Source organism: Miscanthus floridulus, chromosome 2, assembly GCF_019320115.1.
Source record: "Miscanthus floridulus cultivar M001 chromosome 2, ASM1932011v1, whole genome shotgun sequence".
In the NCBI taxonomy this organism is placed as follows: domain Eukaryota; kingdom Viridiplantae; phylum Streptophyta; class Magnoliopsida; order Poales; family Poaceae; genus Miscanthus; species Miscanthus floridulus.
The window spans coordinates 55,769,277-55,794,912 of NC_089581.1; the positions used below are offsets into that span (position 1 = coordinate 55,769,277).

Below are 25,636 nucleotides of genomic sequence, written 5' to 3' on the forward strand. Positions count from 1 at the left end.
AGAAATGACCAGTCCTTCCACAATTGTAGCACGGATAGTTGTGACCCTGGGATGTTGGAGCATTGCCACCAGGAGCATTGGTTGACTGTGAACTCGGATATGTTATAGCAGGACGGACATTTGACTGTTGCCCAGCTTGGAACTGCGGCGGACGATAAGGAGGACGATTATGCTGTACTGGATGATAAATCACCCTCTGCCTCTTCTGATTTCCCCCAAAAGATCCAGACGGCACACTCTTTTTCTTTTTGAGCTCCTTATGCTGCCGATACTTTGACTCTGAAGCAATTGCAATATTTACTGCCTCATGGTAAGTAACATTGGTGCAAGTGGTCATCATAGTCTGCAACTTGGTATTCAGGCCTCTCATAAACCACCTCTTCTTCTTGGCATCAGTATTGACATGTTCGGATGCATATTGGGACAGATGATTAAATCTTCCCACATACTGCATCACGGTTTGATCTCCTTGTTTCAAAGCAAGGAATTCATCTAGCTTCATAGCCATAACTCCTTCGGGAATATAATGGGCTCTGAAGGTTGTACGGAACTCAGCCCAAGTTATTGGAATGCCAGCTGGTTGCATAGCCACTAAGTTTGCCCACCAAGCACTTGCTGCTCCTCTAAGTTGTTGGGCGGCAAATGTAGGTTTCTGATACTCCGTGCATGGGATAAGGTCAAATTTCTGTTCCATGGTTCGAAGCCAGTCATCAGCCTCCAATGGTTCATCTGCCTTGGTGAACACCGGGGGTCTTGTGTCTGTAAAATCAACATATGTAGCCTCCTGTCGGTTATGGTGGCGTCCACGGTTTCCGTACATCTGATTCTGATTACTCTGAGCCATCTCATGAAGCAAACGAGAATTTTCAGCCAGTCACATTGACAAGTGCAGTTATAGCATCAGCTAAATTGGTTGGAACTGGTGGCGGATCTGGAATACCGTCCTCATCTTGTGAAGTTCCCGGAATAAACGAACCCCGTGTACGACGCATCTGCTCATAACAAACCAAACTTTATTCACATGTCTTTATTGAATTGTACCAAAGCTTACTCTAGACACCTTACATAGAGTTTACTAATGTACAAACAAACCCACGAGTACGAGAACAAAACTACATAACTTAGCTAGAGCTACTATTATACAACTCTACTCTTTTCCTCAATTTCTTCAAACTTCAGGCTCGGTATCCATTCTGGAATTATTACCGCCTTCATCATCGCTTTCATCGATCATTACTAATTCTTCAGGATCTTCTTCTTCTTCCTCTCCTGATTCATCATCATCGGCAAGGATGACACCGGGGTCCATGGCATCAGCTTGAGGCTCATGATTCGGATTTAGTAGATTGCTAAGCCTATGAACTTCCTCATGTAGATATGTATTATGTTCTTCTAAATCGTCTACATAGAATTCTAGCTCATGAGTTCTAGCTCTAGCTACATTTTCCCTGTGCCAAGCTTCATTTCTTCCTTCCACCGTACGAACTAACATACTTTCGCAGTTCCTATGTGCGGTGGTGAGCTGCCTCAATTGACCCTGTAATTCTCCTATTTGTATAACATCCAAAGCCCTATCTCTCGTAGATTGTGCTAACTCCATAGAAACCCTCAATATCTCTGCCTGGGGATCAGGCCTAGTACTGCTACTGCTAGCACCATCATTTCTAGGGGCAAGTTGGTGACGAGGAACTCCTTTGGGTCCGGTGGACTTACGGGGCGTCATCTTGGCACGAGCCATACTGTAGGAAGCCAATTTAATCCAAGTAAGACCATTTGATCAAAATCCAAAAAGTAGCTAAGATGGATTATATTCCTCCAACCAGACTCACTACTTAATTCCAGACTAAGAGGTGAAGGAAGTAACAAGTGAATTATTCATGATGCATGCATCGTTCTTACGAACAAAAACATCAAAGTTTATAATGCACCTAAACAACATTTATTTTTATATAGGGCATAGTATAATTACTACTCCACCACACAAAAACCTTTTAATCAAATAGGGAATGGTGAGAAAGAAATAAGATAAGTCAGAAGCAATTTGGACCAAATTATCAAGTTAAATTTAGTCATCCCAATTCATTTTGAAGTTTTTGTAAAACAATACAACAAAAACCTTGTAACGATCGCTCTGATACCATTCTGTGGCAGAACCTCCTAAGTTATAGGGCCCACATGCACCTGTCACTGTCCGACGACCTTTGACATTTATGCATATGTTTCCAATAACTTAAAAAGACTGTCGGGTGTCCTCGGGGAACCCCGAATCATCCACGATTTCTGAGCAGGATCACGTTACAGAGTCATTGCAGTATTACAACATTTATTCAAATATATACATTAGAGTAAAATAGCGGAAGTCTTACGATAACTTAGTTTACAAACCAGTTGTTTCAAACCTTACAACTAAGTTCGATAATTATTACAAACCATAGTAGTAGTGGAGTGGCATAATTAACATAAACTTATCACACAAAATAAACATCCTGCCCAAGGATCACACATTTACTTCTCATCGTCAGAACGAACGATAGTCATGCAGCACGATCCAAAATAGATCTGCTCATGAGGCTCACCTGCAACAAGGGGTCAACGAACCCTGAGTACAGAAGTACTCAACAAGACTTATCCGAAATATTAACTGATAAACTCAGTAATGCAGGCTCAGGGATTCAAGGTATAGCTTTAACAATGATCAAAGTTCTTTTGCATAAAAGCTCTTTTAACAACATTCTTTATATAGAAAACTTCTTAAGAATTATATACAAAGCTGACACGATCCGCACTGAGATCATGAAACTTTATATCCAGCACCTTCACAAGCCTTATTCAAGTTTTGGTTATTAATTCTACGATGATGAACAGTGAGTTGAGTCTCCTTAACCGAGGAGCAACGACGATTCGAACCGATTAAACCCAGCTGGGATTCCAGACCACACGACATATGCAGGTCCCCGACCTACATATACCAACCTACCCTCAGGATCCTCTAAAACAAGAACGGGTCCTACGCCACCCGAGAACACAGTACTCCACCATTCCAGCCCATGGCCACGTGGGTACACGCTATTCCCGCCATCTCTCCACTCCCAGTGCGCGAGTAGCCATTCTCGTAATAGAATTGCCAAGTTCAGGCTTACCGGAGTATGTGGTTAGTACTACAAATTCTCACCTCATACAATTCAACAACGGACAGTGCCTTAATCGACACAGGCGGAAAGAACCCGCTCACAAGACCTCCATGTCTTGTGGCTCACACACACCGAGTCCGCCCGGTCTAGATTTATTACTCCACATTCCCATATCACATGCTAACAAAGTTAACCAATGTTCCGTTTAAAACTTGCAGGTGGCAGGTAGTCACCTGACTTTCATCGTTCTACGCATAGCTAAGCAAAACTAGACATATACGAATTTAAAACTGGTAATATGGTAAACATGGAATAACAAGGGTGGTAATGCAACAATTAGGCTTTTACTTAACTCCTAATTACTTAATGCAGTAACGGAAAGCAAAAGCGAAATTTATTTATAAAACACAAGGTAGGGTTGTATGCATCCGGGGCTTGCCTTCGTTGACGGAAAAGTCCGGCTCCTGCGACGTTACACAAGGATTCGATCCGACCTCAACAGACGGATTAACCTCCTCTATAGCTTGATTAACTACCACGTTTTCACCTTTGTTCACTACACGTAATAACAATGCCATGTTCAACATGATGCGGAATACTAAATATGATGCTCGATGATGGATACAAAATTAACAATTTGAATACAACTTTCCTTCGCGGTACAGTTGCAAGTCAACAACTAAATCTTTTTCATAACACATACATCAATTGCCAAGGATCATCATCACTAATGACCCAAGGTCATCACTTAATCCAAAAGTCCAAACAAAAACCTAAATCATTAAAGGTTACTATTTGCTTTTATGAATTAATTATTTAATTCAAAATTATGAAATAAATCAACTTATTCTAATTGAGCTTAAAATTTTAGTACATGTTCATTACATGTTAACTAAGTGGCAAAACAAATTTCATAATTTTTTTGGATAAATAGATAAGCCTGGAAAAATCATGGAAATCCATTTATTAATAAATTGAGCAATTTTTATCACATTCAAAAAGTACTAAAAATATTATTTCATATTTTTCTTAAATACTATACATCACAGAGAGGTCACACAAAAATTTTCATAATTTTTGGAGCTCTAAATAAATCTACACAAAATTAACAAAAACAGACACTATTCATTCAAATCTAAAATAGAAAAATCATTTGAACGCTGAGTCACTGACAACGGGTCCCACATGTCATCTTCAACCTCCGACGTTGACCACGGCAGCGACGGCTCTGACCAGCGATTTCTCGCCGACGGTGAGATCAACGGCGACGGCCAACGTACCAAAATGATCACCAAGCCTAGGCGCATCGATTGACGTCCCTATCAGCACTGATTACGGCCTTACACTAGCTCGTCGTCGGCCATGGCGGACTGCGGTGACACGGCAGCGCTACGCCGGTGACTATAGACCTGGTAGCGGTCAAACTAAAGGTCGAGGAAGCACCAGTAGCTCACCCCGAACACGTTGAAGCAAGGAGCAAGGTCGGAGAAGCAACGGAGAGGCGTGACGACGATCTCGGTGATCACGGCGGAGCAACACGTCGTCGGCGATGGTGTACCGGCGACTGCAGTGATCAAAATGAGAAACCAGCTATGGATTAAGTACTACAGCATCGAGATGAAACAGAATTAGCCAAAACCAGGGACGAAGATGCACCGTATAGCTCTGGCCACGGCGAATCGCGCTCGGCGGAGGAATTGCCGGCCGCGAGGAAGAAGACGATGCAACTCGAGTTCTCGACCAAGACTAGCTGAATTGGTGGGTTGGCTAGATGCGCAAAGATACGGTGAAGCTAGAGCATGCTTTGTCGAGACGGCAACGGCGCTAGGTTGATGGCAAAAGCTCGACGGAGCTGCGGCGGTGACGACTAGAAAAACAGAGAAGAAAGAAGAACGACGACGACGGCGTTTTGGTTCTTATAACGCGACTCAGAAGCTCAAGGAAGCCACGCAGGAGATGTCTCCGCGCTAGCATGAAGCCGAGGACGTCCACGTGCACGCCTGGAACACCGAAGAAGGTCGCCGACGGTGTAGCCTCGGCGGTGGACACTGTTCACAGTAATTACAAGTTTGCCATTTGCCAAAATTCTCAAATTACTCTCAAATTTTCATAACAACTCAAAAATCTCCAAAGATAAAAGTTGTTCAAAATCAAAAGTTCTACAACTTTGCTTTTATAACCATCTCCTAATTCAGTCTAGATTTTGAAATGAACTTTTGAATTTGAATAGGGAAATTTAACGAATTACGCCTTTTTGAATTACTCAAAATTTTTCTAAACAACTTGAAAAACTCCAAAAACAAACTTTGTATAACTTGCCAAGCTCTACACTTTTTCTTTTGGGCCCAACCCCAAAATATGCTTAGATTTTGAAATGGATTTTCAGGGTAGGGTTTAAATGTCGAAAAGCGGGGTTTTCTCGAAAAATTCAAAACCCAGACAAACTTTGAACTTGAGTCAAATAATACAATTCAACACTCATTACACAAATGTAAACTTGTTTTAATAAATGCACATCAAAGTTTTCACCAAATGCCAAATGCTTTGCAATGCATATGATGACATGTCATATTTTAATATTTAGACACCCGAGGTGTTACAGAAGCCCTCCCACTCTTCACCCGGACAAGCCAGAACATCACTGCCATGGCGGCCTTGCTTCAAGGGCTTCCAGAGCCCATGACACCCAAGGATCGTAGGGCCCATCATGAGATTTGCATGCTACTCGAGCGTGTGGTGGCATAGCAGGCCGAGTGCTCACTATCCCGACGACATGAGCTCGACGCCAGCCAACGTGTGCCCTCAGAGCGACCCAATTGGGACGTGTCAGTCCATCATGATGCGCGTAACACCCTTGATGCCCATAAATGTGCCTGCAGTGATGAGAGGGAGGAGGCTAGCCATGGCTACCACCCTCATCCTGGTGGATGCTATGATAGTAGTGAGGACCAAAGCCCAAGCCCCAACTTGCTAAGACCTTAGGCCTATGGCCGACACATCCTCAATGCCATCTTCCCACCGTGGTACCGACCACCGACCAACATCCCAAAATACTATAGGGAAACAAACCCTAGACTATGGCTCAAGGATTATCAGCTTGCTTACCAAGCCGGTGGAGCGGATAGTAACAATTTCATTATCCGTAACCTTCCATTGTTCCTGGTCGATTCGACATGAATGTGGTTGGAACACCTTCTGCCCAACCAAATCTAAAGTTGGGCGGACCTAAAAGAGACCTTTATGAGAAACTTCTAGGGCACATATGCACGTCCTAGAAACCCATGTGATCTCAAAAACTATCGATAGAAGTCTGAGGAAACTCTTCGTGGGTACATCCGGCACTTCTCTTAGCAGTGCAACGAGCTGCCCAACGTCGCCGACGCCGACATCATAGGAGCTTTCTTGTCCAGGACCACCTACGAGTCCCTGGTTCACAAGCTAGGATATAAGGGCCCATAAACCACCAAAGAGCTCCTCGACATCGCCACCAGCCATGCCTCAGGTGAGGAGGTGGTCGAGGCAATTTTTGATCACCCCAAGGGCAAGGCAAAGCGGGACGAGGACACCGACGAAGATGCCTCCAACCGCCCCAACAAGAAGAAGAATAAGCAGCGGCACAAGGGCTCGCTCGTGGCCACTGCCAACTACAAGGGGCGTCGGAAGCCCATTGAGGGTACCCTGAACCACTTCGAGAAGCTGCTCGAAGGGCCATGCCCGAACCATGCTTTCCCCATCAAGCACCTATATGAGGACTACGTCCTCATGAAGCGGTTCTTGTCTAGAGGCTCCAACAAGGAGGAGCATAGGAAGGAGCCCAAGCTAGCAGCAGATGATGTCGACAGGAAGGACGATGGATTTCCAACACTGGATGGCTGCCTCATGATCTTTAGAGGGTCGGTAGCCTAAGACTCCAAGTGCCACTAGAAGCTTGCACACCATGAGGTCTATACGGCCGAGCCAGCCATGCCTTCCTTCCTCCGATGGTCAGAGTCTGCCATAACCTTTGATCGGACCGACCACCCTGAAAGCTTCCCATAGCCAGGAAGATACCTGCTCGTGGTCGACCCGATCATTGGCACGAAGTGGCTCACCAAGGTGCTAATGGATGGAGGCAACGACCTCAACATCATGTACGCTAAAACGCTCGACGCCATGGGCATCGACTGATCATGCATCCGGCCGACCAAGGTGCCTTTCCATGGCATCATGCCTAGTAAGCAGGCCATGCCACTTTGGTAGATTGATCTACCCATCATCTTTGAGAATCCGACCAATTATGGGATAGAGACCCTTACCTTTGTGATGGTCGGGTTCCACGGGACCTACCATGCCATCCTAGGACGTCCATGCTACGTGAAGTTCATGGCCGTCCCCAACTACACCTATCTAAAGTTGAAGATGCTGGGTCCATACGGGGTCATTACCATCGGCACCTCCTTCTAGTGCGCCTATGAGTGCGAGGTTGAGTGCTGTGAACATGTCATGGCAATTGTCACCTCCAAAGAGCATGCGACTAGTAGGGAGGAGGTCGTCGAAGAAGCGCTCGACCCCAAGCAGTCGGTCGGGTCTTTCAAGCCTATAGAGGGTGCTAAGGAGGTCCTCATAGACCCTAGCGGCCCTAAGTGTAAAGTGGTGTGCATCGGCACCATGCTTTTATCCAAATAGGAAAGCCCGCTCGTCAACTTCCTCTACGCCAATAGAGACATCTTTGCGTGGAGACCCTTGGACATGCCAGGCATTCCAAGAGAAGTCACCAAGCATGCCTTGAAGATCAGGCCAGGCTCTAAACCGGTGAAGCAGCGCCTGTGTCGCTTTGATGAGGAGAAATGCAGGGTCATCGGCGATGAGATTGCGAAGCTTTTGGTGGCTGGGTTCATCAAGGAAGTATACCACCCCTAGTGGTTAGCCAATCCTATTCTTGTACAAAAAAGAGTGGGAAATGGAGAATGTGTGTTGACTACATGGATCTCAACAAAGCGTGTCCAAAGGATCCGTTTCCTTTGCCACGCTGAAAGCTCTAGTTTGGTTTTAGTTAATTGATGAAACCCTAAGTGCTAACCTAGTTTATCAAGATAATTATGAGATAGGTAGCACTACTCCAAGTGATGAAGCAATGGTGAAGATCATGATAATGGTAATGGCATGGTGATGGTCAAATACTTAAACTTGGAAAAGAAGAAAGAGAAAAACAAAAGGCTCAAGGCAAAGGTATAAAATGTAGGAGCCATTTTGTTTTAGTGATCAAGACACTTAGTAAGTGTGATCACATTTAGGATAGATAGCCGTACTATTAAGAGGAGTGAAACTCATATAGAAATGTGGTTATCAAAGTGCCACTAGATGCTCTAATTCATTGCATATGCATTTAGGATCTAGTGGAGTGATAACACCCTTGAAAATGTTTGTGAAAATATGCTAACACATGTGCACAAGGTGATACACTTGGTGGTTGGCACATTTGACCAAGGGTGAAGGAGATAGAGTCAAAAAGGAGTTAGTCGCGCTGGTTACAGAGTGACCGGACGTGTCTGGTATGTGACCGGACATGTCCGGTATTTTGGCGGTAGACTCAGCGACCGAACGCGTCCGGTGTGAATCAAAAAAGGCAGCAGACGGTAGAGCAGCCGATCGGACGCTGGCAGCGTCCAGTCCGGTACCACCGGATGTGTCCAGTCGGGAGTGGTTGCTTACTATACTCCACCGGACGCTGCGGCTCGGCATCATGTCATTTGTGACTCTACGTCCGGTTGTCAGCAGAAGGGGCAGCAACGGCTAAGTTTGATTTGAACTAGACACATAGCAGTCTAGGGCTACCAGACACATCCGGTATGCCAACTGTACATGTCCGGTATTCACGATCGGAGCGTCCGGTGCTACGTCCGGTGCAGTGTGACCAGAGCGTCTGGTCGACACACAGTCAGCCCATTTTTTGAGCCAACGGCTCTATTTGATGGGGGCTTCTATTTAAAGCCCCTTGGCTAGCTTAAGCCATAACTCTTGCACATTTTCATTGACATAGCAACCTTGTGAGCTTAGCTAAAGCACTCCCACTCATCTCCATCATTGATCCATCATCTTTGTGAGATTGGGAGAGAATCCAAGTGCATTGCTTGAGTGATTGCATCTAGAGGCACTTGGTATTTGTGTTGCGCTGCAGATTTCGCTTGTTACTCTTGGTGGTTGCCACCACCTAGATGGCTTGGTGCAGTGGTGGAGGATCGGCATGGGTTGGTGATTGTTTGTGGCCGCCTTCGGTGATTGTGAGGGGAGTTATACCTTCCCCGACGGAGTGCTGAAAGGTAACTCTAGTAAATTGCTCATGTCATTGAGTTACCTCACTTGTGGGTCGGTTCTTGCAGTGTCCTATCATGTGGACGAGGTTTGTGAAACACCTCTTAGCTGCCGAACCACCAAGTGTTGGTCGACACAACGGGGACTAGCGTGTTGGCAAGCACGTGAACCTTGGGAGAAAAATTGGTTGTCTCTTGTCATTTGCATTCTCCCGGTGATTGGCTTAATCTTCATCTTGTGATTGGTTCATTCCACTATAGGGTGGTATAACTATCCTACTCACTCATTTATATTCTTGCAAACTAGTTGTAGCAAGCTCTTTAGTGTAATTAGATTTGAGAGCTTGCTTTGCTATTTAAGTTTGCTTAGTGAGAGCTCTTAGTGAGTAGTATCATAGCAAGTTGTGTGTCTAGCTATCATTGCAACTAGAATTGTTGGATAGGTGGCTTGCAACCCTTGTAGAGCTAGAGCAAGTTTGCATTTCACTATTTGTCTTACTAATCAAATTGCTCTAGTTGATTTGTAGATTTTTAAATAGGCTATTCACCCCCCTCTAGCCATATTAGGACCTTTCAAGTGGTATTGGAGCCATGGTCACCATTTGATTGAAGGCTTAACAACCTCGGTGTCAAATTATGGCTCAAGGTGTGTTCAACCATGTGGGGGGCAAACTACCATTCTTTGATGGCACATGCTATGGTTATTGGAAGAGAAAGATGAGGATGTATCTTGGTTCAATCAATGATCAAGTATGGGAAGTGACCGAGAATGACTATGCTATCATTGATCCCGATGATCCAACCAATCAAGATAAGATCAACAAGCAATGCAATACAATGGCTATCAACACCATATACAATGCCATTGATTCCAAGGTGTTTGAGCAAATCAAGGATTGTGAAAGAGCAAATGAGGTGTGGAAGAGATTGGAGGAAACATATGAGGGCACACCGGTGGTGAAGAGTGCCAAGTTGTATATCCTCAAGGATAAATTGACAAGCTTCAAGATGAAGGAAGATGAGAGCATTTTGGAGATGTTCCATCGATTGCAAGTCATTGTAAACAACTTGAAGGTATTAGAAGAGAAGATCAAGGATGATGATGTCTCCCATCAATTCTTGATGTGCTTACCTCCAAGATTTGAGATATTAAGATTGCTCATCATAAGAGGAGGATTGAAGGACATTACCCCCAACCAAGTACTAGATGATGTCATGACACAAGAGACATACCATGTGGAAAGGGAGGGGGATGACAACGATGACAAGAAGGAAGAAGAGGACAAGAAGAAGAAGAAGAAGAAGAGTATAGCATTCAAGGCTAGCTCATCATCATCCAAGAACAAGGGCAAGTCCAAGAAAGAATCAAGTGACGATGATGATCTTAGTGACATTGATGATGAAGCCATGGCCCTATTTGTGCACAAAATGAGAAAATTCATGAAGAAGAAGGGCTATGGTGCAAGAAAGAGAAGAGATCACACCAATAGCAAAGAATATATGAGAAGATGCTACAATTGCAAGAGCCCCGATCATGTTGTAGCAAATTTTCCCTACAATAGTGATAATGATGAAGATGAGAAGAAGAAGCACAAGAAAGATAAGAATGAAAAGAAGGAGAAGAAGGAGAAGAGAATGACCTTCCAAAAGAAGAAGAAGGGTGGAGGCTATGTAGTCACTTGGGATAGTGATGGTTCCTCGGATGGTGATAGCTCTAGTGATGATGACAAGAAATCTATCAAGAGAGCACTAGCAAGCATCGCCATCAACAAGAAGCTCTCCATCTTCGACACTCCATCGACATGTCTCATGGCAAAGCCTACCAAGGTAAAATATGATAAGAGTGATGATGATGAATGTGAAAGTGACTCTTGTAGGAATGATAATGATGATGATGATGATGATGATGATGATGATGATGATGATGAGGATGAGGAGTACACCAAGGAGGAGCTCTTGGACATGTGTGAGCAAGTGCACGCTTGCAATGAGATGAAGAGAAAGGAGTGCAAAGAATTGTGCAAGAAAGTAAAATTTCTTGAGCAATCCTTTGATGAGCTCAATGCTACTCATGAGAGGCTAATGGAAGCCCATGAGAAGCTTGGCAAAGCTCACTCTAAGCTTGAAAAGGCTCACTCATCTCTCATTGAGCAAGTCAAAGTGGAGGAAGCCAAGAAGGAGCAAGTGATCATATCATGTGATGTGGGACTAACATGTGATCTTATTGATGAATCTATTTTTGTTGCTCCCACTAACACTTCTTGTAGCACTACCACTTCCACTTCACCCTTGAGTGATGGTCTCACTTGTGAAAACTCACTAAAAGTGGAAAATGAGACCCTCAAGAAGGAGGTGAATGAGCTCACTCATGCCTTAGGCAATGCCTATGGTGGAGATGCCCGCTTGCTAAAGTGCTTGGGTAGCCAAAGATTTTCTCTCAACAAAGAGGGATTAGGCTATACCCCCAAGAAAGGTAAGGCAGCCTTTGTCACTCCCAAAGCTAGCTTTGTGAAGGGCAATGGTTGGTTTGCAATAGATGCAAGCAAGTTGGGCATATAGAGCAAAATTGCAAGACTAACAAGAACAAGCTACCTAATGTATCCTCAATCAAATTTGATTCTTGTTACATGCTTTATAAGGGTGCCAATGGTGTGAAGGCTAAGTTCATTGGTACACCAATTGTGGGCCCAAAGAAGAAGCCCATTTGGGTACCAAAGACCTTGGTGACTAACCTACAAGGACCCAAGCAAGTTTGGGTACCTAAAAAGAATTGATCTTCTTTTGTAGGTAAATTATAAAGTCAGAGAAAGGCATTGGGTGCTTGATAGTGGGTGCACACAACACATGACCGGTGATTCAAGAATGTTCAATTCAATCAATGAAAGCAAGAGCAATGGGATTGATAGTATCACAATTGGTGACAATGGCAAAGGCAAGGTCAAAGGGCTTGGTAAGATTGCAATATCCAATGATTTGAGCATTTCCAATGTGCTACTAGTAGAGAGCTTGAACTTCAACTTATTGTTGGTAGCTCAATTGTGTGATCTTGGTTTCAAGTGCATATTTGGTGTGGATGATGTAGAGATCATAAGTGTAGATGGCTCTAACTTGATATTCAAAGGATTTAGATATGAGAATCTATACTTAGTTGATTTCAATGCTAGAGAAGCTGAATTGTCAACATGTTTGATCACTAAGTCTAGCATGGGTTGGTTATGGCATAGAAGGCTAGGTCATATTGGAATGAAACAATTGAACAAGTTGACTAAGCATGACTTAGTTGGAGGCTTGAAAGATGTCATATTTGAGAAGGACAAACTATGTAGTGCATGTCAAGCTGGAAAGCAAGTTGGTAATACACATCCTAAGAAGAGCATGATGAGCACATCTAAGGCATTTGAGTTGATGCACATGGACTTGTTTGGACCAACCACATACACTAGCATTGGTGGAAACAAATATGGATTTGTGATTGTAGATGATTTCACTAGATACACATAGGTATTCTTTCTTGTTGACAAGAGTGATGTGTTTGCAACATTCAAATCATTTGTCAAGGGCATTCACAACGAGTTTGAAACAATCATCAAGAAAGTTAGAAGTGACAATGGTAGTGAATTCAAGAACACTAGAATTGATGAGTTGTGTGATGAATTTAGAATTAGACATCAATTCTCGGCCAAGTACACTCCTCAATCAAATGGCTTAGTTGAAAGGAAGAATAGAACTTTGATTGACATGGCAAGATCAATGTTGAGTGAGTACAATGTGAGTCATTCATTTTGGGCTAAAGCAATCAACACGGCTTGCTACTATAGCAACCGACTCTATTGTCACCCCATGATGGAGAAGACACCTTATGAGCTATTGAATGGAAGAAAGCCCAACATAGCATACTTCTGGGTTTTTGGTTGCAAATGCTATATATTGAAGAAAGGCACTAGATTAAGCAAGTTTGAAAAGAAATGTGATGAAGGTTTCTTGCTTGGTTACTCCACTACTAGCAAAGCTTATAGAGTTTAGAATTTGGCTAGTGGTACTCTTGAGGAGGTTCATGATGTGGAGTTTGATGAAACAAATGGTTCTCAAGAGGAAGATGAGAATCTAGATGATATAAGAGGCACTCAATTGGTCAATGCAATGAAGAACATGGACATTGGTGAGTTAAGGCCTAGAGAGGTGATTGATGTTGAAGATGATAAGAACCAAGTGCTCTCTAACTCAAATGTGCAAGCTAGTGGTTCTCATGATCAAATCCAAGCAAGTACTAGTAATGGCAATGTGCAAGATCAACAAATGGCTAGTTCATCATCTCAACCAAGTGATCAATCTAATACAAGCAATCAAGTGCAAGTGCTCCAACCAACTAATGTTGCAAGAGATCATCCATTGGACATTATCATTGGTGATATTTCAAGAGGTGTGCAAACTAGATCAAGATTGGCTTCATTTTGTGAGCATTTCTCATTCGTGCCATCCATTGAACCAAAGAAAATAGATGAAGCTTTAAGGGATGTTGATTGGATCAATGCTATGCATGAAGAGCTAAACAACTTCACAAGAAACCAAGTATGGAATTTAGTTGAGAGGCCAAAGGATCATAATATGATTGGAACTAAGTGGGTCTTTCGGAACAAGCAAGATCAAGATGGGATAGTAATAAGGAACAAAGCAAGATTTGTGGCTCAAGGTTACACTCAAGTTGAAGGTCTTGACTTTGGAGAAACATATGCCCTGGTTGCAAGATTGGAAGCAATTAGGATCTTGTTAGCTTATGCTTGTGCCCACAACATCAAGTTATACCAAATGGATGTGAAGAGTGCATTTCTAAATGGGTACATCAATGAGCTTGTGTATGTTGAGCAACCTCCCGGTTTTGAAGATGAAAAGAAACCCAACCATGTGTTCAAGTTGAGAAAGGCTTTGTATGGATTGAAACAAGCACCTAGAGCATGGTATGAGAGATTGAGGGATTTCCTACTCTCTAAGGGATTCAAGATGGGAAAGGTTGACACTACTCTCTTCACCAAGAAGCTTAGAAATGACTTGTTTGTAATGCAAATCTATGTTGATGATATCATCTTTGGATCAACAAATCAAGAATTTTGTGAGGAGTTTGGCAAGATGATGGCAAGTGAGTTTGAGATGTCTATGATTGGAGAACTTAGTTACTTCCTTGGTCTTCAAATCAAGCAAATGAAGAATGGCACATTTGTGAGTCAAGGCAAGTATATCAAGGACATGCTCAAGAAGTTTGAAATGGATGAGAGTAAAGCTATTAGTACACCAATGGGGACAAGTGGAAGCTTAGATAGTGATGCTAGTGGCAACATGGTGGATCAAAAGATATATCGGTCTACGATTGGAAGCCTACTCTGTGTGATCGCATCAAGACTAGATGTGATGTTTAGTATATGCATGTGTGCTAGATTTCAAGCCTCACTAAGAGAAAGTCATTTGAAGGCAACTAAGAGAATATTGAGGTACCTGAAGCATACACAACATGTTGGATTATTGTATCCCAAAGGAGCAAGATTTGAGTTGATTGGATATTTAGATTCCGATTATGCGGGATGCAAAGTAGAGAGAAAGAGCACATCGGGCACATGTCAACTATTGGGAAGATCACTTGTATCTTGGTCATCAAAGAAGCAAAATAGTGTAGCACTTTCAACCGCCGAAGCGGTGTACATTTCAGCCAGTAGTTGTTGTGCTCAATTACTTTGGATGAAGGCTACCTTGAGTGACTTTGGAATCAAGTTCAAGCAAGTGCCATTGCTATGTGACAATGAAAGTGCCATAAAGCTCACCAACAACCTAGTTCAACACTCAAGAACAAAGCATATAGATGTCCGCCATCACTTCATAAGAGATCACCAACAAAAAGGGGACATTTGCATAGAGAGTATGGGCACCGAAGATCAACTTGCCGACATATTCACCAAGCCACTTGATGAGAAAAGGTTTTGCAAGCTACGGAATGAATTGAACATACTTGACTTCTCCAATATGTGTTGATGCACCCCTAATTATATGACATGCCTCTCCTTCGAGCAATCCAAGGTAAAAGTTGATTGTCATGGCATACATCCTTGCTAAGGACATGATTAGTGCATCTAGACATATTTCACATTTGAATAGGCTCATTCATGAAAATCAAATGAATTTGATGCTTGTATGGTACCACTATTGCTTGTATGTTTGAAATGATCTAGTGGTAGCATATGACATGTTTGTGGGCTTGTAAACCTAGTGTTTGATCTAGAAATAAGCTATAAGTGTTTAACTCAACATGGTACAAGATAACTCTTATTTGGAGGTGTGAAGAAGCTTGTCCTTGGATCAAACCGAGTTAAACATCTTTTACATGTAATCTAGATTGAACCAACTTGGGAACCTCATTTCACATGGTTTCACCCCAACCTATCTATAATTTGAGGTCACCTTTTGTGCTAATTGTTGACATTGATAATCCTACCCTATCTATCCTTTAAGCCTTTGTGGTCATTGATGACAAAGGGGGAGAAATAGTGTACAAAGATAGTGAAACAAAGGGGGAGAGAAATATATGACAAAGAAAGGGGATCAATTAAAATTTTAAGCATACAAATAGGGGGAGCTAGCTCATGAACTTGTATGGTGCATTTAAATGTGTATTACATATGTTTACTTGCATGGCATAAGTTTTAATTTCAAATTTCCATGCTTGTGTGGTATATGCTAGTTGTAGGTTTAAATGTTGAAATAAAAAACTAGCATGCATAGGCTAAAGTAACTACACCTATGTTCATTCTATGGAAACTAGACCCTTATTTGTATTGATCTCATGGGGTATTCTAGTTTTTGTGTATGTCTAGTTACTAATGGTGCTAAGGATGGTATAATGGTGCACTCCGATTGGTATCACGCTTCAAAGGTCCATCTATTATACCTTAGCATCATTTGGTAGAAATTGTCTCCTATATTTCCTATCTAATCATATGTGCAAAGCTTCAATCTAAACTCTTAGCACATATGTAGGGGGAGCAATTGCTATCATATGGAGTTCATGAAACTTGCCCATATCCTTTACACATGGTAAATATGCTTGGGCAAGCAACATGGATTCAAATGTACTTTAATTCATATCTTTGTATAAGGGTTGTCATCAATTACCAAAAAGGGGGAGATTGAAAGCTCTAGTTTGGTTTTAGTTAATTGATGAAACCCTAAGTGCTAACCTAGTTTATCAAGATGATTATGAGATAGGTAGCACTACTCCAAGTGATGAAGCAATGGTGAAGATCATGACAATGGTGATGGCATGGTGATGGTCAAATACTCCAAGATGATATCAAGATGATAGGTAGCACTACTCCAACCGCCCCAACAAGAAGAAGAACAAGCAGCGGCACGAGGGCTCGCTCATGGCCACTGCCGACTACAAGGGGTGTCGGAAGCCCACCGAGGGTACCCTGGACCACTTCGAGAAGCTGCTCGAAGGGCCATGCCCGAACCATGCTTTCCCCATCAAGCACCTATATGAGGACTGTGTCCTCATGAAGCGGTTCTTATCTAGAGGCTCCAAGAAGGAGGAGCATAGGAAGGAGCCCAAGCCAGCAGCAGATGATGCCGATAGGAAGGACGATGGATTTCTGACGCTGGATGGCTGCCTCATGATCTTCAGAGGGTCAGCAGCCTATGACTCCAAGCGCCGCCAGAAGCTTGCGCACCATGATGTCTATACAGCCGAGCCGGCCACGCCTTCCTTCCTCCGATGGTTAGATTCTGCCATAACCTTTGATCGGACTGACCACCCTAAAAACGTCCCATAGCCAAGAAGATACCCGCTCGTGGTTGACCTGATCATTGGCACGAAGTGGCTCACCAAGGTGCTAATGGATGGAGGCAGCGACCTCAACATTATGTACGCTGAAACGCTCGACGCCATGGGCATTGACTGATCGTGCATCCGGCCGACCGGGGTGCCTTTCCATGGCATCATGCCTAGAAAGCAGGCCATGGCACTTTGGTAGATCGATCTACCCGTCATCTTTGAGAATCTGACTAATTATGGGATAGAGACCCTTACCTTCGTGATGGTCGGGTTCCACAGGACCTACCATGCCATCCTAGGACGTTCATGCTATGTGAAGTTCATGGACATCCCCAACTACACCTATCTAAAGTTGAAGATGCTGGGTCCATATGGGGTCATCACCATCGGCACCTCCTTCCAACGCGCCTATGAGTGTGAGGTCGAGTGATGTGAACATGTCATGGCAATTGTTGCCTCCAAAGAGCATGCGACCAGCAGGGAGGAGGTTGTTGAAGAAGCGCTCGACCCCAAGCAGTTGGCTGGGTCTTTCAAGCCTATAGAGGGCGCCAAGGAGGTCCTCATAGACCTCAGTGGCTCTAAGTGTAAAGTGGTGCGCATCGGCACCACGCTTTTGTCCAAATAGGAAAGCCCGCTCATCGACTTCCTCTGCGCCAATAGAGACATCTTTGTGTGGAGACCCTTGGACATGCCAGGCATTCTGAGAGAAGTCACTGAGCATGCCTTGAAGATCAGGCTAGGCTCTAAACCGGTGAAGCAGCACCTATGTCGCTTTGACGAGGAGAAATGCAGGGTCATCAGCGATGAGATTGCGAAGCTTTTGGTGGCTAGGCTCATCAAGTAAGTATACCACCCCTAGTGGTTAGCCAATCCTATTCTTGTACAAAAAAGAGTGGGAAATGGAGAATGTGTGTTGACTACATGGATCTCAACAAAGCGTGTCCAAAGGATCCGTTTCCTTTGCCACGCTGAAAGCTCTAGTTTAGTTTTGGTTAATTGATGAAACCCTAAGTGCTAACCTAGTTTATCAAGATGATTATGATATAGGTAGCACTACTCTAAGTGATGAAGCAATGGTGAAGATCATGACAATGGTGATGGCATGGTGATGGTCAAATACTTAAACTTGGAAAAGAAGAAAGAGAAAAATAAAAGGCTCAATGCAAAGGTATAAAATGTAGGAGCCATTTTGTTTTAGTGATCAAGACACTTAGTGAGTGTGATCACATTTAGGATAGATAGCCATACTATTAAGAGGAGTGAAACTCGTATCAAAATGCGGTTATCAAAGTGCCACTAGATGCTCTAATTCATTGCATATGCATTTAGGATCTAGTGGAGTGATAACACCCTCGAAAATGTTTGTGAAAATATGCTAACACATGTGCACAAGGTGATACACTTGGTGGTTGGCACATTTGAGCAAGCATGAAGGAGATAGAGTCAAAAAGGAGTTAGTCGCGCTGGTTACAGAGTGACCGGACGCGTCCGGTATGTGACCGGACACGTCCGGTATTTTGGCGGCAGACTCAGCGACCGAACGCGTCCGGTGTGAATCAGAAAAGGTAGCAGACGGCAGAGCAGCCAATCGGACGCTGGCAGCATCTAGTCCAGTACCACCAGACGCATCCAGTCGGGCGTGGTTGCTTACTATACTCCATCGGACGCTGCGGCTCAGCGTCCGGTCATTTGTGACTCTACGTCCGGTTGTCAGCATAAGGGGCAGCAACAGCTAAGTTTGATTTGAACTGGACACATAGCAGTCTGGGGCTATCGGACACATCTGGTATGCCGACCGTACACGTCCAATATTCACAACCGGAGCATCCGGTGCTACGTCCGGTGCAGTGTGACCGGAGCGTCTGGTCGACGCGCAGTCAGCCTGTTTTTTGAGCCAACGGCTCTATTTGATGGGGGCTTCTATTTAAAGCCCCTTGGCTGGCTCAAGCCACAACTCTTGCACATTTTCATTGACATAGCAACCTTGTGAGCTTAGCCAAAGCACTCCCACTCATCTCCATCATTGATCCATCATCTTTGTGAGATTGGGAGAGAATCTAAGTGCATTGCTTGAGTGATTGCATCTAGAGGCACTTGGTATTCGTGTTGCGCTGTGGATTTTGCTTGTTACTCTTGGTGGTTGCCACCACCTAGATGGCTTGGTGCAGCGGTGGAGGATCGGCATGAGTTGGTGATTGTTTGTGGCCACCTTCGGTGATTGTAAGGGGAGTTGTACCTTCCCCGAAGGAGTGCCGAAAGGTAACTCTAGTAAATTGCTCATGTCATTGAGTTACCTCACTTGTGGGTCGGTTCTTGTGGTGTCCTATCGTGTGGACGAGGTTTGTGAAACAGCTCTTAGCCGCCAAACCACCAAGTATTGGTCGACACAACGGGGACTAGCTTGTTGGCAAGCACGTGAACCTCGGGAGAAAAATCGGTTGTCTCTTGTCATTTGCATTCTCCCGGTGATTGGCTTAATCTTCATCTTGTGATTGGTTCATTCCACTACACGGTGGTATAACCATCCTACTCACTCATTTATATTCTTGCAAACTAGCTGTAGCAAGCTCTTTAGTGTAATTAGATTTGAGAGCTTGCTTTGCTATTTAAGTTTGCTTAGTGAGAGCTCTTAGTGAGTAGTATCATAGCAAGTTGTGTGTCTAGCTATCATTGCAACTAGAATTGTTGGATAGGTGGCTTGCAACCCTTGTAGAGCTAGAGCAAGTTTGCATTTTGCTATTTGTCTTACTAATCAAATTGCTCTAGTTGATTTGTAGATTTTTAAATAGGCTATTCACCCCCCCTCTAGCCATATTGTGACCTTTCACCCACATAAACCAAGTAATCGACTAGACCTCAAGCTGCGAAACCTTTTGCTTCCTTGATGCGTACTCTGGATACCATCAAATCACAATGAAAGAGTCCGACCAGCTCGCGACATCTTTCATCACCCCATTTGGATTGTTCTGCTACGTCACAATGTCGTTTGGCCTAAAGAACACGGGGGCTATGTATCAACGTTGCATGCTCAAGTGTTTCAGGGATCTCATTGGGCAAACCAACGAGGCCTACGTCGATGACATCATGGTCAAATCCAAACTGACTGACCAGGTCATAGCTGACCTAGAGTAGACCTTCACAAAACTCTAAGCAAATGGTATCAAACTCAACCCCAAGAAGTGTGTTTTTGGGGTCCCAAGGGGTATGCTGCTGGGTTTTATCATCTCTAAGTGCCGCATCGAAACCAACCCAAAGAAGATCTCGGCCATCACGAGGATGGGCCTAATCCAGAACATAAAGGGGGTACAACGAGTTAGAGCAAGTTACAGGGTGCCTCGTCGCACTCAGTCACTTTATCTCATGCCTCGACGAATGATGTCTCCCCCTCTATCGGCTTCTAAAGAAGTCTGACCGCTTTGAATGGATGCCCGAGGCCTAGGAGGCACTTGACAAGGTCAAGCAGCTCTCGACGAAGGCCTCGATCCTAGTCCCCCCAACCGACGGGGGACCGCTTTTGCTCTACATTGCGGCCACCACGCAAGTGGTCAGCGCCATCCTAGTGGTAGAGCGAGAAGAAGAGGGACACACCCTCAAAGTGCAGCGTCCCATGTACTTCATTAGTGAGGTCTTGTTCGATTCCAAGACTCGCTACCCCCAAATCCAAAAACTCATGTACGCTGTCCTTATCGCCAAGAGGAAGTTGCGTCATTACTTCAAGTCGCATCCGGTGACGGTCATAACATCCTTCCCTCTCAGCGAGGTCATCCAAAACTGAGATGCCACAGGAAGAATCACAAAGTGGGCACTCAGGCTGATGGGTCAAGGCATTTCATATGCCCCTCGGATGGCCATCAAGTCCCAAGTGCTGGCTAATTTCATTGCATAATGGACCGAGATCCAAATGTCACAAGCAATCATCGACCAAGAGTACTAGACAATGTACTTCGATGGATCGCTGATGAAGAAAGGCACCAGCGCAAGGCTGGTCTTTGTTTTGCTTCTAAGGGTACGCATGAGGTACATGGTTCGCTTCCATTTCCCCTCCTCCAACAAAGTGGCCGAGTATGAGGCACTCATCAATGGCCTGCACATCGCCATCAAGTTGGGTATCCAATAGCTTGACGTTCGGGGCAACTCCCAGCTAGTCATCAACCAAGTCATAAAGGAATCAAGCTACCACAATGCCAAGATGGTTGCATATTGCTAAGAAGTCCACCAATTGGAGGACAAGTTTGACGGTCTCGAGCTCAATCACATCCCGAGGTGTCTCAACAAGGTGGCTGACACGATGGCGAAAATAGCATCCAATCGAGAGCCGGTGCCGGTGGGCATCTTCGCCAGCGATCAGTACAAGCCCTCGGTCTGCAATAAGGAGCCAGAATAGACCGGTGATGGGCCACCTACCCTGGGCTCAGGGGCTAACCAGTCGGTGGCTCCATCCAACCCTGAAGTCATGGAGCTTGATGAGGATCCAGCGATAGAGCCCAACCCTCTTGCTAACTAGAGGATGCCTTACCTCGACTACCTCCTCCATGAGGCATTGTCGATGGACAAAACGGAGGCTTGGTGGCTCGCGTGTCGCGCCAAGTCCTTTGTCGTTATTGAGGGTGAGCTCTACAGCCGAAGCCACACTGGGATCCTACAGCACTACATCCCCATCGAACAAGGGAAGCAGTTGTTGAGTGATATCCATAGTAGGGTCTACGGGCACCATGCCGCACCTAGGACCCTGGTCGAAAACGCAGTCCAACAAGGCTTCTTACTGGCCAACCGTTGTAGCTGACACTGAACCGATTGTGCGCACCTGTGAAGGGTATCAATACTACGCTCGGTAGACCCACCTGCTGGCCCAAGCACTCCAAATGATCCCCATCACGGGGCCGCTCATGGTCTGGGGGCTCGATCTGATCAGACCTCTCAAGAGGGCGCTCGGGGGCTATACACACTTACTTGTCACCGTAGATAAGTTTACAAAGTGGACAAAAGGCTCGACCGATCTCCGTGATCAAGTCCGAGCAAGCCGTGTTGTTTGTCCTTGACATCATCCATCGCTTTGGAGTCTTGAACTCCATTACCACGGACAACGACACGCAGTTCACCAGGAAAAAGTTCCTCCAATTCTACGATGAATACCACATCCGCGTTGATTGGGCCATTGTGGCGCACCCCCTCACGAACCAGCAGGTCGAGTGCGTGAACGGCATGGTCCTACAAGGCTTCAAGCCTAGGATCTTCAACCAGTTGAACAAGTTTGGCAGACGATGGGTCGTGGAGCTTCCCACGGTGCTCTGGAGCCAGAGGACCACCCCCAGCTGGGCCATCGGCTACATGGCATTCTTCATGGTCTATGGTTTCAAGGCTATCCTCCCGACTAACCACGATTATGGAGCGCCGAGGGTCAGGGCGTACGACGAACAGGGAGCCGAGGTGTCCCTCGATGATGCCATGGACCAGCTAGATGAAGCGTGCGATGTTGCCCTCCTCCGCTTGGCCAAGTACCAGCAAGCGTTGTGCCGGTAGCACAACCGTCGAGTGCGGGGTCGGGCTTTCAATGTCGGAGACCTAGTGCTCCATCTCGTCCAGAGCAACAAGAACTGCCACAAGCTCTCTCCATCATGGGAGGGACCATACGTCGTCTTGGAGGTGCTTCGACCAGGCACCTATAAGCTCAAGACAATCGACGGCAAAGTCTTTGTCAACGCCTGAAATATCGAATAGCTATGTCGCTTTTACCCTTAATATACACGCGCTTTCTCTTATCAGTTTCGCTATCGGCTCCTTGATCTTTAGTGACACCTGACCCCAACAATGATAAGGGGTCGGGCCTCACTCGAGGGATGATAAGAACATATCTATCTGGTAGACATTCTCTATGCCCGACCCTTTCTCACATTAAGCTCTAGAAGCAAGGGTTGCAAAAACAAACACTGAGTAAAACTGGTCGGACTGCAAGAAATCTACGTCCCAACGGCTATGGCGTTTTTGCTCACCAGCGTGATCAGAGTTTTTTGCCCGCACCCCAAGCTTTTTAGCCTTAACTACGGAAAGAGTCGGAACACATTAAATAGTATATCTACCCAGCAAACATTCTCTTTGCCCGACCCTTTCTCATGTTAAGATCTAGAAGCAAGGATTGCGGAAACGAACGTAGAGTAAAACTGGTTGGACTGTAGGAAACCTACGCCCTAGCGGCAACGGCGTTTTTGCTTACCAGCGTGATCAGAGTTTTTTCACCCGCACCCCGAGCTTTACAGCCTTAACAATAGAAAGGGTCGGAATGCATTAACCTTTTTATATAAAAAGAGGAGAAGAGCTAAAAATTTGTTTTGCCATAACGAAATTTAAGAGCTTGTCCACTCATTACAAGTTCGCCGCCTAACTTATCTACCTAACTAATTTCGTGGGGGATGATCTCATCCTCTATCTTGGTAGGTAAGTCCTATGCTAGAGGAGTCACCTCCTTCTCGATGTCGTCCAGCTCGGAATCGGTGTAGACAGACACGAGAACTGTCATAGGTAAGGAGGGATACGGAGCTACAAATGCTCCTACGGCCCAGTCAGGCCCAAGAGTTCAAAGGCAGGCCCTCCGACGAGTTCACAGCCGCTCCGAGGCATCCTTAGAGTGTGGGGTGGAAGGGGATGGGCCCACTAGTAGCCAGTACCTAGGCGCATGAGCCCCGTAGGCATCCTAGCCCATGTTCGAGTCTTGGCCAGTTCCCAGTCCATGGTTTTTCCTCGAAAAAAGGCAACGAGCCCTTGGGACCGGTCGAACGGACCTGAGAACTATAAGAATTGGCCACTGAGAATCTGGAGTCGGTCACCAGCTGACCCATGCCGCACCCTCATGAACGGGAAGCGGGGGCCCACTCAGACTAGCCCATTAATAGCTCACCGAGCACCATATTTCGTCCATCGAGGAAAAATGTGGCAAAGCTCAGCCCCTCTGTTTTATCGAAAAAAACACTTGAGGGATGACGACCACAAAGATGAGCCGACCCTCGACCGGACCCCTGCTATGAGCAGGGGCTCGAGGGAAGTTGGACTTACAAGGAGACCAAACGCGCGGTCGCAGGACTACAGCGGACCGATCGGATCCTAGGGGACCAAAATCAAGAAAAATCTTTTCGACCTCCCGAATCCTACGGTTACATGCCCCAAGAAGACCGATTGCAACAAAAGGGAATTGCTGTCCTACCAGGACACGCCGCGGGCTACAAAAAGAAGGCCAAGGCCCATCAGAGTCCTCACGTCTGGAAAAGCCTCCAAAGGAGTATTCTACTCTTCCACAGGCTTAGGGGCTACTGTCGGGTATCGATATTAGGGATACCCAAAGCAAGGAAGTTAGCGCCCACGCTGACTTCCCTGGATGGCTCGAGACGTATTAAAAGGTCTCGCTTGACCCCAAGGCCACGAGCTCCGTCTCGCCTAACCTCGAGGCCGTGGGCTCCGTCTCATCTGACCCCAAGGACACGGGTTCCATCACGCCCAAGGTTGCGGGCTCTGTCTCGCCCAACCTTGAGGCCATGGGCTCCGTCTCGCCTGACCCCAAGGACGCGGGCTCTGTCTCACCCAACCCCAAGGACGCAGGTTCCGTCTCGCCCAACCTTGAGGCCGTGGGCTCCGTCTCGCCCAACCTCAAGGACGCGGGTTCCATCTTGTCCAGTGGCGACCCATACCGCCGCCAACCACTCCAGGTCTAAGCGTATGGCCCTAGGTCAAAACTCTGACGCCAGGGAAGAGGCTGGCACACGTCGATGTAACCCGTGGCCATGACAGGCCATATTTGGGGATTCACATCAAGAACAGTGTCAGACGTGCCGGTGCTGTTCTGCCTAATCCTCGTACGAACGCTGATAGGTGCGTCAGTTCACCACGACGTCCGCTGGGACGGAGTGGAACGCCATGACCGGTAGATGACGCCTGCGCATGGCGCCAGTGACGAACAGGGCCGCGACATGGAGCCGTCCATGTTGACATCTACAGGATCGGCCGAGATCTACGTGAAGGAGGACCCGACAACCCTGAAAGCCTTCTTCTCTCTCGTTCTTCTCCTTTTCCTCCTCTATAACCCGCGCTTTCCCTTTGTCTATAAAAGAGGAAGTAGGGCGCCCCATGAAATGGAGTATCTGGACATAAGAGCACGACACGAGCACACGGCTAAGTGACTTGCGTACTCTCAGCACCCGTTCACTCCTTCCATCAGAGACTTGGAATCCTCTCACTCTCTCGCATGTTTTGTAACTCCTACTGCAAACCAAGTGCCGGTAACATGAGCAGCAACGAACTGGATGTAGGGACGTTCTGCCCGAACCAGTATAAACCCTTGTGTCCTCCGAGCACACCATCCAAGCCAGACGCGCAAATACAAATTTACTCGTCGTTGGTCCGAAAACACGACA

General features: G+C 45.6%; 1 pseudogene; it reads left to right on the forward strand.

The window, feature by feature from the left end:
• The window catches only part of LOC136536571 (katanin p80 WD40 repeat-containing subunit B1 homolog KTN80.4-like), a 283,345-nt pseudogene that overhangs the window by 164,083 nt on the left and 93,626 nt on the right, over positions 1-25,636 (forward strand).